We start from the raw sequence: 18,220 nt of genomic DNA, 5'->3' as shown, positions 1-18,220 counted from the left end.
AGGCCCCTGGCAAATTATCAGATTGAGTAAAAATGGCTACTTGGTCCACTTGCAATTAGTAGAATTTGGCACTGCAATGGATGCATCCCAGATTTAGCAGCACCCCCTCCCACTGAATCATAGAGTTGGAAGGGGCCACAATGATAATCTAGTCCAATCTCCTGCAGTGCAGGAAACTTTCACCCAACATGGGGCTTGAACCCACAACCCTGACAATAAGAGTCACATGCTCTACCAACTGACCACTCTCCAGAATGTATGAGATTCATCCTCCCGAAGTCCCTGCCTTCAAAGCAACCAGCTGAGCCTCCATCTGCATGAACTGCCACTCTACCTTTTGATCACAACTCACGGCAGTACTTCTCTTCTTATCGGCAGCCTCCTCTCGTAAGAATTTAAGAGTAGCCTGCTGGAACAGGATCATGTCCCGCTAGCCCAGCATCCTTTTCTCACAGAGAACAACCAGATGCGAGGAGAAGAACATGAGCACAAGAACACTGTCCCCTCCTGTGGTTTCCAGCAACTGGTACTCAGAAGCATTGCTGCTTCCAGCTCATCATCACACCAAGCTATAACTATTTGTCCCTGGCCAACTTGGACCATAGCTGGAAAAGGGGTTCATTGGTCCATCTGGTGCTCTCATGATGCGTCTCTCACTCCCTCCACACACAATGACCAGATTTGGCCCAGGGACCTCCAGCTGTTGATTCCTGATTCCCGAGGAAACGACACCCATCTTACTTTCCTTGTTGTTCCTTAGGCTAGACAGCCATGGCTCTACCTCACAGATTGTTCTTCATCCAGAACACTTGCGGTCTCCTGGGTCTCTGCTGTTTGCCTGTCGCTCCCTTTCCCCTGCCATTCTGTGCCCCCACCCTCCATTCCATTCCACCAGCTGCAAAGCAATTTTGAAATCAATATTTCTCTCCTCCAGATTGTAATTGTGTTTTAGGTGAATTAGGCTATAGATCAGGGTGGGATTAGTTTATAGATCAGCGTCTGGGCTGGATGCAGCTGATGTACACACACATTAGCTCCCCCCTCCATCTGTTTGGCCAGTGTCAGCATATGCAAGCGTATCCAGCCGCATTGGGTGGGCGGAGAGGGAGGAGAGCAAGCGAGATTTAGCAGGCAGAAATCCCCCAAACATAAGACACTTTTGGTGCTATGTGTGAGAGGGGGTATTTGCTTTATGAGTCTCCGTGGAGCTCGAGGGTTCTGAAATAAGGACATTTCTTCAAAGTAAGTGACATATAATAGTCCTGAGAGTAAAACAAGGAAGACTGGAGATATGTAAAAGCTGTGGGGAACTGGGAACACAGGAGGGAGGGGGGGAGCAAATGGCTACCAGCTCTGTAGCATACCAGGAGAAAAAGAGCCTGGTCTCCTTCACCCACCTCTGTAGATGCGGTCACCACCATTTTCTCCATCTGTCTTGGAGAAGCTAGAATCTATCTTCAGTCTGGCATTTACCACCAGAGCCTCCAGTGGCTATTATGGACATTAGCAGGTGAAGCCTATAGCTCATGGATTCTCATTTTGATAGGGTTTAGGAAACCACTGAAATTGTTGAGTTTATTTTTTTAGGGTTTTTTTAAGAAACCTGCCTTTGAAATCCCGGTAAATTCTCTGGATGTATGACAGCCTTAATTTTGGGGAAGAAACCATGAAGAGCAAAAACAGGATGGAGAAACCTCTTGAAGAACTATAGCTCTATAGGTGCATGTCCACCAGCTTCTTTCATAGTGGCTCATCACTGATGCACAGCCACTGCAAAGTATCTGTGTTGAGGGTTCCTTTTGCATCAGCTGTGTGTCAATGCTTAATCGACTGGGCTAGATTAAGAATGTTAGAGGCCCTAAACTCTGAAAAGATTATGTTTTTCCCCCATGTGTCATTCAAAATAAAAAGAATACTAAACCATAAAATAAAAACTTATTTTCCAAAATGACACAAAACTCACATGTCTGCTGAAATTAAAATAGCTTCTTTCCAGATCTATGACTGTGCAACAATTTCATCAATTTATCTTACTCCCCTTAAAAAAAAACCCCAGGCATTTCTGATTTATGTTAGCTTTTTAGTCTCAAAGCGACCTGTCGGTGAACGATAACATCTTGCCCAGGCCATCCAGTGAGCTTCAGAGGCAAACAGGGACTTGACCATGTCCTCCACTGCCCCCTCGTCCTCACCTACCAAGGCAGAGCTGCTGAACAGTCTTGGCCAAGCTGAGTGCTCTACTTCCCTTCCCTTTGGCCTACCAAAGCCCTTCATTCTGCCCCCTCCACTCCTATCCAGGCCTTGGATGAACCTAATGCTGGCATCTCCCCAATCCAACCCCTGTTGAGTTGCCTGATGTCCCTTGTTTTAAGAGATGTCCTATATTTCAGAACATCAGTGTTTCATAAAATGTAATGGGCACCCTTTATTTCCGGAAAGCAGCTCCATAGAATTCCCTGAAACAACCACCACGTCTATTAAATTTTGAATGGATACCCGTAGGCTCACGGCATGCTGGCACACAGGCTTCCTTGAAGCTTTTCTCTTCAGTCCTCCTGTCCCGCGCCCACCCCCGCCCACTCTCCCCACTATCTCTTCCCTCTTTTGGCACCAGGGCAACACAGGCTGATTTACTCTAATTAATGATGCCACCTGGGTTGGATTTCATTAGCTTCAATTTACATAACTGACTGGCTCTCCTCAGCCCAAGGCCTCAGGCCCTCCATGGATCTGCCATCCTGCCAGCGGTTAAGGATGATTCTCCATAGGCCTGACTTCTATCCCAACATGGCCAATCCTCTCCTTTTCCATTAGGCCTCATGTAGCTTAAATGAGGCACTGCCTACGCAGAATGCCAATCCCGACCACTAGCTGAGAAAAACAGTTTCCCTCCTTTAGCTTCAATGCACCTTCTGCTTTCTATAATTAGTAGTGTTCAGGTCTGCCACTTCAGGGGCTTCCCTTTAAATAACCCTCTCCCTCCCTTTTCTCTTGAACAGGGCACGCAGAGAAGATAAACTGCAGCTAAAATAAGCCGCTCTGTTTAAATCTGAGCAGCCATGCATGACATATCAGAAGTTAGGAGTCATGTGTGCAGCAGAGGCTGTGCTCCAGCTCATTTTGCTTTGATGATAAAATCTACTGTGTCCTCACCACCACCACAGCAAGGTTTCTTCTCTTTCTTTTAACAAGTATCAAGCTATTTCAAGGAAGGGAGAGTTTCCCTCCAACAAGTGATATGGGTAGCGAGGCTAGAAAGGTTATGGGGAAGAGTTTCCTGGATAAGAGATGTCCATTTCCCTTTCTTTCCCTCAGCCACAACCATTTATTTTCTGAAGAACTCCTTTGACATGGAGCCGCAGTTATTTGACGAGATGAAATATCGATGGAGCTCAACAAAATGCTGCTCCCTTGGTAAATGGATAGTGAGGCAATGACATGACTTGTCCCTGGCATTCTGCTCCAACTTTCCGAAACAACCCTCTCTTCGTCTGCTGTTCTCCATATGCAGCTAGGAAAGATACTGGGCCAGGATTTCAGAGATCAGTTACACCCGTAAATCAGTCAGGACAGATAGCAAGCTCGGTTTCACCCCTCATAAATCCAGGGTGATTCCAAAGGAGTCAGTGGAGTTATTTTGGATTTACACCTGGTGTAATGAGGATTTGGAATCTGAGATCCAGGACTAGAGCTTTCAAAAGGGAGGTCACTCTAAAATGAGGCATGGTGTGTTGGAGAACAGAATCTGAGTGTCAGGTCCTTTTTAGATCAATGGGTCTAGACCTAGCATAGCTTGTAGCAGATTAAAGTTTGTGTCTCAGGTTCTCTTAGTCTGATTGTTCCAAGTTGTCATTATCATAAACTTTTGTTGCACTAGCAAGAGGTCATGGCATCACCCAGAAACATCAACAGCCACTAAATATATGGTAGAATCGCAGCCCAAAATTGCTCCTAGTGTAAACCAAACAGTTTCAGTTGGTTTTTCCTCTTTGTTTACCCCTAGTTTGACTGAGATTAGAACCTGGGAGTCCATTCCAATGGGCTCAGGTCACAGGAACATAGGAATCTGCCTGACGCTGAGCCAGATTACTGGTCCATCAAGTCTTCATTTGCACTGACTGGAAACAGTCTCCAGGGTCTCAGACTGAAATCTTTCCTATCCCCACCTAGATATACCATTTGTCTGACAATAGATGTTGGAAGTGTAAAGAGGCCGAAGGGACATTCTTTCACCTGTGGTGGACATGCCCTAGGGTGAAGGCCTTCTGGGAAATGATCTATAATGAGCTAAAAAAGGTGTTTAAGTACACCTTCCCTAAGAAACCAGAGGCCTTCCTCTTGGGCATCGTCGGCCAAAAGGTGTCAAAGAAGGATAGAACGTTTTTTATGTACGCAACTACAGCAGCAAGGATTCTTATAGCAAAATACTGGAAGACTCAAGATTTGCCCACACTGGAAGAATGGCAAACGCAGCTGATGGACTACATGGAATTGGCTGAGATGACTGCCAGGATCCGAGACTTGGGAGAAGAAGCAACGGAGGAGGAGTGGAAAAAATTTAAGGACTATTTGCAAAAGTTTTACAAATTATATGAATTATAAGATTTCGCACGACTGGGAAAAAACAGCTCCAGCAAGGAGAGTGAAGGACAATGAAAATAAATAATGAATTAATGAAAGGAATAAATGTTTAAAGGGTGGAAAGATAAGTATATTGGCTGATTAAAGTAATATGACAATAAGTAATTTAAATCAAAAAGTAAGCTTTAAGGTAAAAGAAAGAAACGTATGAAACAAGGATATAATTTGTTGAAATTTTATTTGTTAAGAATGCAATGCAGGAGAGACGTGGGGAAGTTCGATAATGGACTGGAACAAGCTTGGAAATAACCAATTTCTTTTCTTTTCTTTTTTCTTCTTCTTTCTGTAAATGCATAAGTTTTCTGTATAACTTGTTGAATAATCTCTATCTGGAAAAAAACAATAAAATATTATTATAAAAAAAAAAACATAATGACAATTAGCCTAAGTGCTCATGTTCTGATATGCGGACCAGAATCCACTAGACTAGAGCAATTCAGTGGCTGAAGTGCTAGACTGGTCCCACTTCAGCCATGAATTCATAGGCTGACCATGGCAAGCTGCTGTTGCTAATGCCACACACCCCCACACATGGCTCCCCCCAAGGAATCCTGGGAATTGTAGGTTACCCCTTACAGAGCTACACTTCCGAAACCCTTAACAAACTACAGCTCCCTGGATTATTGGGGGAGAATCCATGTGCTTTAAATGTGTGGTGTCATATAACTCATTTTTCCCTTGGCAAATTGTGTCCTTTTAAACAGGATTGCTGTGAAGATGAACAAGACAAGGAATGGGATGGGCTACCTTTGGAAAATAGTGATCTGATAATCTGAATACATACGTATTTATAGTGATCAATTTCTTAAGATTCGCCGCCTGCCGGTAAAAAACACAATGGTTTACTGTTTTCTATGGGTCTGCTCCAGTTTTACATCTGGTGCTTGTAACTGTTCAGATGGATGCGTATTTATGAATAAATTCATGTGAGTCTGTGTGTATGCCTGTGCCATTATGAAAATTATCAGAGCAAACCGCCTGTTATTATTTAGTGTAATTTACTCGTCTCCCATTGGATTCTTTCATCCATGCACAAGGAAGCCATGTGGAACTAAACCAAATAGAGGATTACACAACTTCAGCCGGCAGTGGAAAGTGAGGAGGCCAAGCCCTGCAATGAGCAGGGGGAGGGGGAAGGGGGATGAGAAACTCAGTGATGTGCTTGTATTTAAAATGCTGATGATGGATGAGTGTCATCCTGCAGCAGAGGCAGAGAGGGAAGAAGAACAGGGAGAAGGGAGCAAATCCAAACACAGAGGCTGTGCTAGAGCTGCGTTTGACATCTGCACTGATCCTCATCTGTCTGTGATGATTTGTTGAGAGAAGGTAGAGTATAACCTGACAATATGCAGAGGATGTACAATTTTTGAGGAGGAGGAAGTGAAATGAAGTTTTCTCTGTTTTCAAGGCAAGCAATCTGAGGTCAGTTCAGGAGTGGAATATGGAGCTTACGAAACTGCAGATAAATCCAGACAAAACAGAGGAACTGTGAGTCAAGAACACCGCTGATCTAGGTGAGGTGGTTCAACCTGGATGAGGTGGCCCTGCTCTTCAGGTAGGTGGTATTTAAGCTCCAGAGTATTCAATGATCCATCACTTTCTCCAGATGCTCAGATGGCCACAGTTGCTAGGAAGAGTGCCTTTTACAAGCTTTGGCTTACTTGGAGAAAGTGGACTTGGCTTCTAGTCGTTCATGCTTTGGTTACTATCAGACTGGTTGCAGTGGAGACTGGTCCATTGCCCCACCAGTCTGGGCCTGCCTCCAGCTGCCACCTGCCTGCCATCTTACTTGCATCCAGTCCAAAGTATCCACTGGCTGTCAGCTTCCTTCTGCTTCATGTCAGTATTGCCCTTGTACTACTCAACAGGGAGAAGGGTGGAGACAAATGTAGAATTAGCTGGCTCTTCCTCCACTTACTGTTGGCCTCTCTGACCTCTGCCCTTCCAGCCACCACTTGGCAGCAGGGACCCCTTCTGAACCACAATAAGACACTTAAGGTGCTAAGCATTTGTTAAGGCTTCCACAGCATCTTTGCAAGGGAGGAGGATGGGGAGAAAATGGTCCACATCCCTGTGACCTCATTGGCCAGGGTCCCATGACTCACTAGCAGCCCTGCCAGGTCCACTGACCACCAGTCACTACTGTTGGGGACCATTTATTCCAGTGGTCTGCCCAGAAATGAAGATCAATGTCAGAAGCCTTGCTCTAAGTGCAAGGAGATTTGGTGAGGGAGCACAAGAGAAAGGGGCTTCTCTGTGCTGGTGATGCCATTCCAGAACACCCTTGATCTTCTTGTGTCTTTTGCTAGAAATCGAAGAAACTTTTATCTCAGCAGGCTTTTCATGTGTAACATCTAGTTTCATTTTTGCTAGTTTTACTGCAGGGTTTGTTTGTTTTTTAAAATTCTTGCTAGTACTAGGTTTGCAATTTGCTTAGTTTTAAATTGCTGGTTGTATTTTGTTATTGGTTTTAGAAAGTGCTTGTTGATCATAATAAAAGTTAACAATAATAATAATAATAATAATAATAATAATAATAATAATAAACCAATCATGATTTTTATTTTTTATTTCTTAAAGGTAAAGGTACCCCTGACCATTAGGTCCAGTCGTGGACGACTCTGGGGTTGCGGTGCTCATCTCGCTTTATTGGCTGAGGGAGCAGGCGTTTGTCCGCAGACAGCTTCCGGGTCATGTGGCCAGCATGACTAAGCTGCTTCTGGCAAACCAGAGCAGTGCATGTTTACCTTCCCACCAGAGCGGTACCTATTTATCTACTTGCACTTGATGTGCTTTCAAACTGCTAGGTGGGCAGGAGCTGGGACAAAACAACAGGAGCTCACCCCGTCGTGGGGATGCAAACTGCTGACCTTCGGATCGGCAAGCCCTAGGCTCTGTGGTTTAGACCACAGCACCACCCACGTTCCCATTTTTATTTCTTACTCTACCCCAAATATAACTTCAATAAAACCAGACAATGTGTTCTCTCTTGTTTTAGAATACACATCACCCACAAATCACTCCCAGTCAATGGTCTGCCTTTCCATTTTGGCTCACGTGTCATAGAGGTATGTCAGGCTGGTGGCTGCATTGTTCTGCCAGCACAGGGGAGACAAGAGCAGAATTCTCTATGTAGTGGAAAGGCTTATTCATTTTGGCTTGTAGCTTGCTTGCTCTTGATAGCATGGAAAGAACCTAATTCCTACATAGTCCCCATCTCAGCAATGATTGGCTATGAAAGAGGTTCCTCCTGGGCTGGATGCCTTGGCTTGTGATCCCCAAACTTTGTGCCCCTAAAAGGGGCAAAGATATGCTGGGGAGAGAGAGAGGGAATATCCTATGATAATTTCCCCCCATGAAATATTTTTATTGGTTTTTCAACAAATAACAGATAATAAACTCAAGAAGGTAGGGAGGCATTGAGTATGGCCAGGTACATACGCAATGAGAGCAGCAGCAACCTTGTGTTCAAAAGTACACATATCCCTTCCTTCCTTGTTTAGAGGCCAGTGAAGTTTCTAACTTTTGTTCCTATTGCTAAGAAAAGGGTACCCTACCACATCAAACCTGCCATGTTTAGCAGACCCCTTGATTACTTACTCTCCCATGGTGCTCCAACTTTCAAAGGTTATCTGGTCCAACTCTCTGGCCAATGCCAGATATCTGCTGCTACAAATGGCCATGCAGCAGGGTTGCCAACTTGCCAATATTGAATAAAATATTGGGGGAGCGGACAACAAGAAAGCAAAGCCCTGCCTCACATAATCGATCACGAGATGCAGCACATGCACACCATTTGAATAATATAATAATATAATAATAATAATTTATTATTTATACCCCACCAATCTGGCTAGGTTTCCCCAGCAACTTTGGGCGGCTTCCAACAAAATATTAAAATAAAATAGTCTGTCAAACACTAAAAGCTTCCCTAAACAGATGTCTTCTAAAAGACTGTCAGTTGTTTTTCTCTTTGGCATCTGGTGGGAGGGTGTTCCACAGGGCAGGTGCCACTACCAAGAATCAACTTGAGGGGGTGGTGGCCTCCTCAAATATTTTATTTGGGGCACCTAAGGGACCTTGGCCCCTAGGAGTTGGCTCCTATGCCATCCAGCATCTGTTAAAAACCTCTAACATAACACAGGAGTAGAGAACCTTTCCTTAACAGGATTGGCCTTGTGGGCCAAATTTCTTATAATTTGAATTAGGTTCATACCCTCTGGTGCAACAGTCTCATGCATCGTCCATTCCCCCTCCCCCCCAGTCAATCAATACATCAGTACTCATAATCCTAAGGGAGATCCATTGCACTCCAGGAAGTCATTCTACGTGTGCAATGGTTGGGTATGAGCCACCATTTAATTTCCACCCTCTTACCTATCAGGGAACACAGCAGAAAACTCAAGCAAATATCTATTGGGAAGACACTTCAACAATCTCATCATATTTTTAGCGATAAACAGGTCAATATTCTTTAGCATCTCTTGGTCATGCTTGTCCTCCATCCACTAATTCATGCTTGTAGCTCTTCACTGCATCTTCTCCAGTTTTCAAGATCCTGGGTATATGGTGGTCAACAGTGAGGCTGCAATCCTAAGCCCACTTACTAGTGGGCTCCAGTGAACATTGTGGGCCATATAGTGTGACTTACTTCCATGTAAACACGCATACATCTGCACTGGTAATATTCAGCAGTGATTTTGTTGACATCACATTGAGTAGGACATTAAAACCTACCATCCTGCTCCCTCAGTAAATGTTCTTATCCAACATGAATATGATATTTGTCGTACTGAGGCAAATTTTCTGCTCTACTGAGGAGGCAATTTTGCTTTAAAGCTGAAATTGTTATCATGAAACAGAGGACAGAAGACAACCCATTTACTCTGCACATCTAATATGACTGAACATTGGTCTGTACACCCTGATCCCAGCAGATCTGAATGCATTTGCCAGACCAGGTCAATATTAGCCCTGGAAGGCATCCTGTGCCAAGGCGTTATGGGGAATGGTGTTGACAAGTCAACAGGTGACAGTCATCTAAGTCTTCACTAAGTCAATCCTATGGCCCCAGCAACTCATTGCCTTTCCCACCTCTGACGGCAGCTGTTTTACAGTTCACAAAAACCCTCTGGAGCAATTGGAAGAGGCAGAAGGGAGAAGACTGTTTCCCATTTAAACTGCAGGGGGTAGTCAGGGAGGCAGAAGGTAATTTCCCAATCTGGAAGGTGTCCAGGATGCCAGGACTTCCACACATGAGATGTTTGATAGCTCAAGAGACAAACTTTCCTGCTGCACAGATCTCCTGCTGTGCTGCCACTCAGTTAGTAATAATCAGCAAGGCAGGCTAGGTTGGGACACTGCCAGCAAGGTAGCCCAGCCTTATTGCAGAGTGCAGAGTAATAGGGCACAGAATGCCCTTCAATTGTCACACCAGGGCATAGGGGCATTGCTCCTCTTATTTGAAAAGCGGGCAGATTGCAAATATGGGCCTACTCTTGCTCCCTATGGCACCCATTTCTTCTTTGAAGACATTGCTTCTTGCAGATGGGCTCAAGGAACCAAATAATTGCTAAGGATTTCCTAGAAATATCTGAAATACACATGGCTTCTGATTCTGTGCTTCTGCAGTCACAGAGAACAGAGGTAGCAATGCCACTTTCAAGACACAACCCATTGCCCATTCTAAGAGAATATTTTCCCAAGATCTTCTAGATTCTTCTGATTTTCGAGTTCCTTTCAATATGAGACATCAAAAAACAATGGCTTTATTAGGTGTAATACTGAAGTGGATGAAGTGAATAATGTTTATACAGTGGTACCTTGGGTTAAGAACTTAATTCATTCTGGAGGTCTGTTCTTAACCTGAAAATGTTCTTAACCTGAAGCACCACTTTAACTAATGGGGCCTCCTGCTGCTGCTGCTGCGCCGCCGGAGCACGATTTCTGTTCTCATCCTGAAGCAAAGTTCATAACCTGAAGAACTATTTCCTGGTTAGCGGCGTCTGTAACCTGAAGCGTATGTAACCTGAGGTACCACTGAATATAGTGGGTAGATGAAGAATAGGAAGTTCCTTAGCTTCTTAACTTTTTCTCACTCTCTTTTCTCTTTTCTGTCTCTCTTTTCGCTTTCTCTCTTTTAATTCCTTTTCTATTCCTTTTTCTTTTTCTTTATCTCTTCTTTCTTTCTTTCTTTCTTTCTTTCTTTCTTTCTCCTTTTTGCCTCTGGATTAATGTTTTAGTTTGGACCCAAAAAATATATTTGACAATAATCTTTGTATTTTTCTTTATAAACTCTAATAAAATTTATTTTATTTTTTAAAAAGAGACATCAAAAAACAAGAGGGGAATTTATATTCCTAAAAATTGTGGTGGTGTTGTTGTTGTTGTTGTTGTTGTTGTTATTTCTTGGACCATCTAGGAAGGGGGCATCAACCAGTTTATCAGAACTGTAACACCTGAATCACAGTTTCTCCCTTGCACCTTTTTGCACCTGTCCATTTGTCTTGAGAATTTAGCCTGTCAGTGCTGTACTTGAAGAAAGAAGCAACCATTCATGTTGTAGGTATATGACATACACAGTTGGAGATTATTCTACTCAAATCTTTATCAAAATGTGAACTCATATGCTGGAAGGCAACCTTGAGAAATGACGAACTGCAAGCAAAGGCGCCTGTTTTGATGCATATAGTATGAATGTTTATTGGGTTCAACAGCAATGAGGACTGCACAACATAACTCTTCTGTCTGAGGGAAGATCTTGCCTTGTGGTGGGGTGGGGAAAATACTGTTGATGCTTAGATAGCAAAAGAACTCTCCATTGGTGCACTGGGGAAAGAATAGCACTTTTTTGGAGGCCAGAACTAAAAAAATGAAAGCTCCTGTTTGTTATCTAGAATAAAATTGTTGCAATATAGAATTTGTGCTATCCTTACAACAGCGAGAGTCTACATTCTGCAACCATTTGCACCATACTGGACCTAAGATACAAAAATGCCCATCTTTATTTTAACCAAATCCAGCCACAGCACATCTCCAAGGCTCAAAGTAAGCTAAAATAAACATCACACATAGTTATTATGTGTGTATGACATCAAGTGTATGTAGAAAAGTACTAGGCTGTCTGCTTTGCCAGTCAAAGCAAAAATTTTGTATTGCAATTCTATCCATCCATCAACCACGAAGGTGCCAGGACACAGGTTAATCTTAGCTCACCCACTGGAATGATGTGCCATTTCTAAAACAGACCTGTGCAAAGAAGTTTGGAGCAGGACATTAGTGTCTGCTCTGCATAAAGATCTAAGGATTTTTGCCGAATGCTTTGGAACCTTTCTGAGTTACCTCTTTTGCAGAATGCCTCTCATGCAAACACTGCCTGATCCCCTGTGCCCCTTAGGACTTGGACAATTCAAAAGTGAATTCCTCTGTTTAGATTGTCAAGCAAACGTTTTCGACCAGTGTGTGTTGCTCCTGTTGTCTCTCTCCCTGGTATCCGCCTCCGTGGCTCGTAGCAATCCACTGCATCATCCCCTTGTCGAGCGCCAAGGCAGGGCAGGGGATAACGAGCAGCCAGAGTCATCTTGGTGCCCATCCATCATCGCTTGAGCTCTTTGTTCTGACAGCTGCATTTTGTCTCCTAATTTTAGAGCAACACTCCATCAGAAAACCAGGAGGAGAAAGGATCCTCAGCTTTTGATTGAAGAGGTAGGGCAAGAAGATGTATCCTCCAAACCACCTCAGGATACAGGACTGCTGGGAGTCAGCATCCTCCTAATTCCTATCAAGAGCTCTTGAGATGTCTCAGCATAGTCACGCTCCTGTGATCTCATAGCTTGCCTTCCACCTCTGCCTGTTTTCTCAACTTATTAACACTCATGAATAAAAGCAGCTGTGCCTTTACACTTGATTGTTGCCCTCACCGATGGCATCCTTCCCATTCCTCTCTTGCTTTCAAAGGTATATTTTGTCTCAGCTGCATTTTCCATAATCCAACATAAGGTTCGCAGTGAGTTATCTTGAAAAGGAGGACATCAGCTAATCTCAATGAAAGCAGACTGGATAAACATCTGTGGTGGGTGGTTAGGCCTGGGGAGTCCTGCCAATCCAAGGGAACCAAATATAAGACTTTTCAGGTAAACTGTAGAAGCAAAGCAGGGTTAACATCCTAATCATCCTGGGTTTTTAGTTTTTGCTGAATAAGAACAAATATCAATTTGAGTCAATAAGTCCATAGAATGATGTTTGCTCCGATTGAGCTTTAAAGAACGAATTTTCTCAGGGAAAGTTCTGAAGCAAAAAAAAAAGGTGCTTGAACAAAGAGCTTTAAATTGTGGACTGTGCCTGGAAAGAGCAAAGGAAATTTAAGTGTGGGTGAGGCCATAATTAATACCATGTTTTGGGACCTGGTTGATATATCCTATTCTGAGCTTTGGTGTGATGATTCTGAGAGCATTATAAACAAAATGTCAAGGTTCATGGGGAAAACCTGAAAGTTTTATCTATAGATCTGAGCATAGCTGTCAACTTTTCCCTTTTCTTGCGAGGAATCCTATTTGGAATAAGGGAATTTCCCTTTCAAAAAGGGAAACGTTGACAGCTATGGATCTGAGAATTGCTTTCATGTATCTCTTGTTCATATGTTCCCCACCCCTTAAATGACAGCATGTCTGACTTCTGTTCTTTTCCTCTTGACTTCCATTTTTTAATGGGTTCTGTATTCTGAACCCTCCTCAATTTTATTTTGACTCAGACTGATGACTTCTAACTATACTTCCACCGCAGTCTAACATTCAAAGTTTTAATAAAACAGCCACAACCTGTGAATTTGACCAAGCAGAGGGAGGCAAGGGTGGAGAAATTAGCCATATAGGAAGGGATCAAATGGTCGAGCTGCAGGCATTCGTGTCGGATCCGATAACAGGCATAAGGCGTGAGAGAGGCTGCGAGCATGAGCCAATTCCCACAGAAACAAAGGGGAAGTGGGATTTTGTCACTTTCCCTGTGAAAAGTCACGTTTGCTGAGGGAAGTCATGAAACCGAAGCCTCAGATCAGGTTCTCAAACACTTTGCACACGAAATAAAAGAGAAAGAAATCAGGGATGGTGTTTTATGTCCTGTCATGGACAGTGTGGAATGCAGCCCTTTTTGCTGTTTCAAAGGAATCACAATTAAGAGCTTGTATTGTTCACATCAAATGCACGTTTCTTTCCTCTCTGCTTCTCCAAGTCCAACAGCAGGTCTTTCTGCATCCAAGGCCATGCGACTGATTCCGCGTTCTGTCATTCCTGCAAACGTTAGAATTTCCAGCTGTATGGGAGACGAACTTAGCCTGGAGAGGCAGCCAGATGTCACTGGCAAAGGAGAAGCTGTGAGGATAGTGCATTTTTTTGTAAAATGAGATGTTTGCAACATCTCCTTCCCTCTTTGACTGTGGTAGAGCATCATGGCTTCTGCTCAATTGCCATTTGTAAAACCGAGCCAGCCAGGTGAATGGAGTTGGGCAGTCTAGACTCCATCTTCCACAGCTGTCCCACTGCCACAGAGGGTGCTGAGTGCGGTGGATGAGAGGGCTGTCACAACGAGCTGCTGCCATTCTTTGCTCTCAGGCTCGGATTGCGCTCCAGAGTGCTGCCTGAGCTGATAATTCTCAAAGCCTCACGGCACAGGCTGAAAGCGCATCATGCAGTCATCTTGCTGAAGCTAAGCAGGTCTGGCTGCAGTCAATGGCTGGATAGGAGACTGCCTGGAAACCCTATGCACATATTCTAGGTGTTCCATAGGGAAAAAGCAGAACGCACAAGAAATGAATGAAATTAAGCCAGTCCTGAAGCAAGACACTCAGAGAAGAGTGTTGAGTTCTGTCACGGGCATGTGTATATAGTGTAGCCTAGCAGAAACTATGTGGACAGTTGGCATGGAGCGTTACTATCTAATCCAAACTAGTGTCAGGAGAATGAGTGCAAGATTTGTAGGACGGATGGGAAATCTCATTCTGTGGCTGAGTGGTTTGAAAGAATAGTTCTTCAGTTACTTCCAGCATACATCGTCCAGAACATCTGGAGATTATCTGGTGGAGCACAGGTCTTTGTCCACTGTGTTACAGAGGCCTCAACTGCCACTTTCAGGTGGGTTTTTTAAAAAACAACAACAACCAAGCACAAATATTATGAAATAAAATTTTGTAATGGGAGCTGGGAGCGGAGAGGGCGTTTATTGGCTTGTGGGATTTTAAAAATATTTTTTTATTGTGTATTTTGTGTTTTATATGGTATATTTTTGTTTTGAGCCACCCTGAGATTTACGAATGAGGGGTGGTATACCAATTAAACAAAGAAACAAGCAGTCAAGTTGCTGGTTGCATGCTGCAGGACACTCTTCCAGCAGATACCCTCACTATTAACCTATTCAGCTATTTAAATTGTTTCGATTAGCCAGTCAATTTAATGATTTTTTAAAAAGCTACACCCCCACACTGTTTCATGTTTTATCGTATACTACTGTATGTTGTTGTTGTTGTTGTTTAGTCGTGTCCGACTCCTCGTGACCCCATGGACCAGAGCGGGCCAGGCACTCCTGTCTTCCACTGCCTCCCGCAGTTTGGTCAAACTCATGCTGGTAGCTTCGAGAACACTATCCAACCATCTCGTCCTCTGTCGTCCCCTTCTCCTTGTGCCCTCCATCTTTCCCAATATCAGGGTCTTTTCCAGGGAGTCTTCTCTTCTTATGAGGTGGCCAAAGTATTGGAGTCTCAGCAATATACTACTGTATATTGTATGGCAACTTGATATTTTTACATGGGCTAGTAGATATTAAAAGCCTCTATAAATAAATAAATACATCAACTATATATACCTAATAGCCACCTGCAGAGGTTAGGTCAAGAACAGCTCAAGGAAGCATTTTAGTAGAATTGCCCACAAAACTACTAAGTTGTTTAAAATTGTTTTTAATATTTCTGTTAATGCTGTAACCCACCCTGGGACCTTAGGGTGAAGGGTGGGTAATAAACAAATAATTATTATTTATAATAATAATCATAATCAGAGTGGTGCTTTGGCAATGCCTGCATGTGTGTTGGTGTGGTGCATTGGAGTGAGAGAAACCAATTTCAGATACAAGCATTCCAACTTAATGGACTACAAATGTTGGGTTTTACTTGAAAATTTTGGGCCTTGAATTTCATGTGGCATAAAGAGGGCCTTAAATTTTGAAATCTTGAGATGCGGATTTTATTTCTACTCCTCCGCAAGCCATCATGACTGGCCCCGGACACTACAGAATCTCACAATCTCCACTCTGAGAGTGGGAGGGAAAATAAAGGAGATGTTTACTCTTTGAAGTTAATGGAGTGACACAGTGTGTTAATGGGCTATTTACCAACACTGCCTCCTCTGTCTCTTGTTTTACAAGTGAAAATGCTTCATGGCTGTGCTTTGGCATTGGGTTGGCCCAAAAGGGGTGACTCTGGCTCTCCTCCACTTGCCATTCAAGCACAAGTAAACTGAAGGGGGAAGAGGAGTGATTTTTTTAAAAGAAAGAATGAGTAAGGGAATGCAAGACCCCCACTTTTAAATTAGACTTTTTTTAAAAAAATGCAAATTTTTGTTTTCAAAACTTCCTAAAATGACCAACAAATTTAGTCACACTTTCTTAGAAGATTCAAAGTGCAAAGAGACGTGTGAGAATCAAGAAATACTCACACACACATAAATATACTTTGAAAAGGAAATATTTTGTGGAGAAAGACAAATTGGACACCGTTATTCATTTCATGGGGACAGTTTCTGTTGCTGAGCATGCATGAACTTTGAATAACATCCAGAATGGATATTACATTGAGCATGAGATTTCTTTTTCTTTTTGCCTGCAGGGCTGGCTCAAGATATTGTGCTGACCAAGGAAAATCAGTAAATGGTTCTCCCTCCCTGCCCATGTCAAGGTGCTTAGAACTCAAGATCTCTGAGGCAAAATGTGCACTGCTATAGCTCAATGGTAGAGCCCATGCTTTGTATGTAGAAGGTCCCAGGTTCAATCTGGGTCATCCCCAGTGAAAAAGATCAAGCAGCAGATGATGGGAAAGACCTCTGCCTGGGACCACGTAGAACTATTGCCGGTCAAAGAAGACAATGCTGGGCTTCATGGCCAAACAATCTGATCTAGGGCTCGCCCATACTCCCACTTGTCCAGAGCCTAGAAAGCATGGGGCCTAGTGGGTTTCTGCTCGTCCCATGCTTTCAAGGCATGGGCCCAAGTGGTTTTGTTTTCCCCTACTGCTTTAGCACTAAATTGGAACAAACGGCAATCCACAGAAAATCCAATTGCTGTTTGTTTTGATTTAGCACTGAACCACGCATTTCCCCAGGGGAAAGCAGCGGGGCCAAGATGAGCCCCAAGTCTAAGGCAGCTTCCAAGGATGAATGTCCCTAAGCTGTCACAACAGGCAAGCAAAGTCATCCCCTCCTACTTTCCCCCTTATCCTGCTCATGCTCCCCTTCTAATACAGAAAGTGAATATCTCCCAGCTGCTCCCAGGTGAGCCGGCAGCTCTGAGGATTGATGGGCGTGCTTTGGAAAGTGTATCCTTCCTTTCTTGAAGGCAGATGCTACAAGCAAAAATCCCATTGCAGCCTTTTGGATTATAGAGAAATGGATTGCTGTGAAAATCCATAGGGCTGCACAGCACGTTATCGCAAAGCTGTCCACCTGTGTCTTGCCACAGATGGGAGATTGTAAAACACCATGCGAGAGACTGAAGCATGTTCCCTGTTCGTGGTAATGCCACCTGCTATGGGAAACAAAGAACAGGGGAGTTTGGCACTTGAGCACACTAAGGGAATTTAACCTGTATTGTAAATTATCCCACTGAGGAGGAGAACTGAAAATGGGGAGGTGCCCCCCCTTTCACCCACTGAAGTGGGGGGGGAGACAAGGGAGAGTATGGGGCAGAGTCAGGGTGTTTGTGTGTCTAAGTATGGAAAATGTTTATTTTTCCTCCCGTTGTTATTGGGCAGCATGAGCTGACCAGATAGGAGGAGGGATCAGTATACCACATTTTTCATGTATAAGATGGCCCCATGTATAAGACGACCCCAATTTTTTTTAACCCAAAATTAATAAATTAAGTAGTTTAGCTTTTTTGGGGGGGTCATTTCTGTCAATCACTCATCTTCCTGCCCAACACTGCCGATCGCTTGCCACAGCCACTGCTGATCACACACCTCACTGCAGCCACCAATTGCCTGCCTGCTCACTGCCACCAACAGCCCACTCGCCGCAGCTGCCAATCGCCTGCCCAATTGCCACAGCCAATCGCCAGCAGGCCTTGCCAGAGCCACCAATCACCCACCCAGTCTCTGCTGCCAATCTTCTGCTTGCTGCTGTCGTTAATCACACGTCGCCGTCCCCCGCATTCACTATCCGTGTATAAGACGACATCCAATTTTTGCCTAGTTTTTTTTAGCAAAAAGCATCATCATATACACGGGAAAATACGGTAACTAGAAGGAGTCTGAAGGTTGCAGTTCAACTGTCTTGAGAATCCAAAGATGCTTTACACACCATAAATTTAAAGCAAAAATCCC

At 43.7% G+C, this 18,220-nt stretch overlaps 1 long non-coding RNA gene across 1 annotated transcript in view; it reads left to right on the top strand.

The window, feature by feature from the left end:
- Nucleotides 1–12,460, top strand: part of LOC309532785 — a 64,615-nt gene extending 52,155 nt beyond the window's left edge. The window contains exon 3 of the long non-coding RNA XR_014220017.1: nt 12,288–12,460. This is a non-coding gene — a long non-coding RNA (uncharacterized lncRNA). The remainder of the gene's footprint in view (nt 1–12,287) is intronic.
- The last annotated feature ends 5,760 nt before the right edge of the window (nt 12,461–18,220 follow it).

The sequence above is a fragment of the Podarcis vaucheri genome (assembly GCF_965113315.1).
Source record: "Podarcis vaucheri genome assembly, chromosome: 5".
NCBI classification, from domain to species: Eukaryota; Metazoa; Chordata; class Lepidosauria; order Squamata; family Lacertidae; genus Podarcis; species Podarcis vaucheri.
Note: the sequence above shows the minus strand (reverse complement) of the source record. Positions and strands in the feature narration are given on the sequence as shown.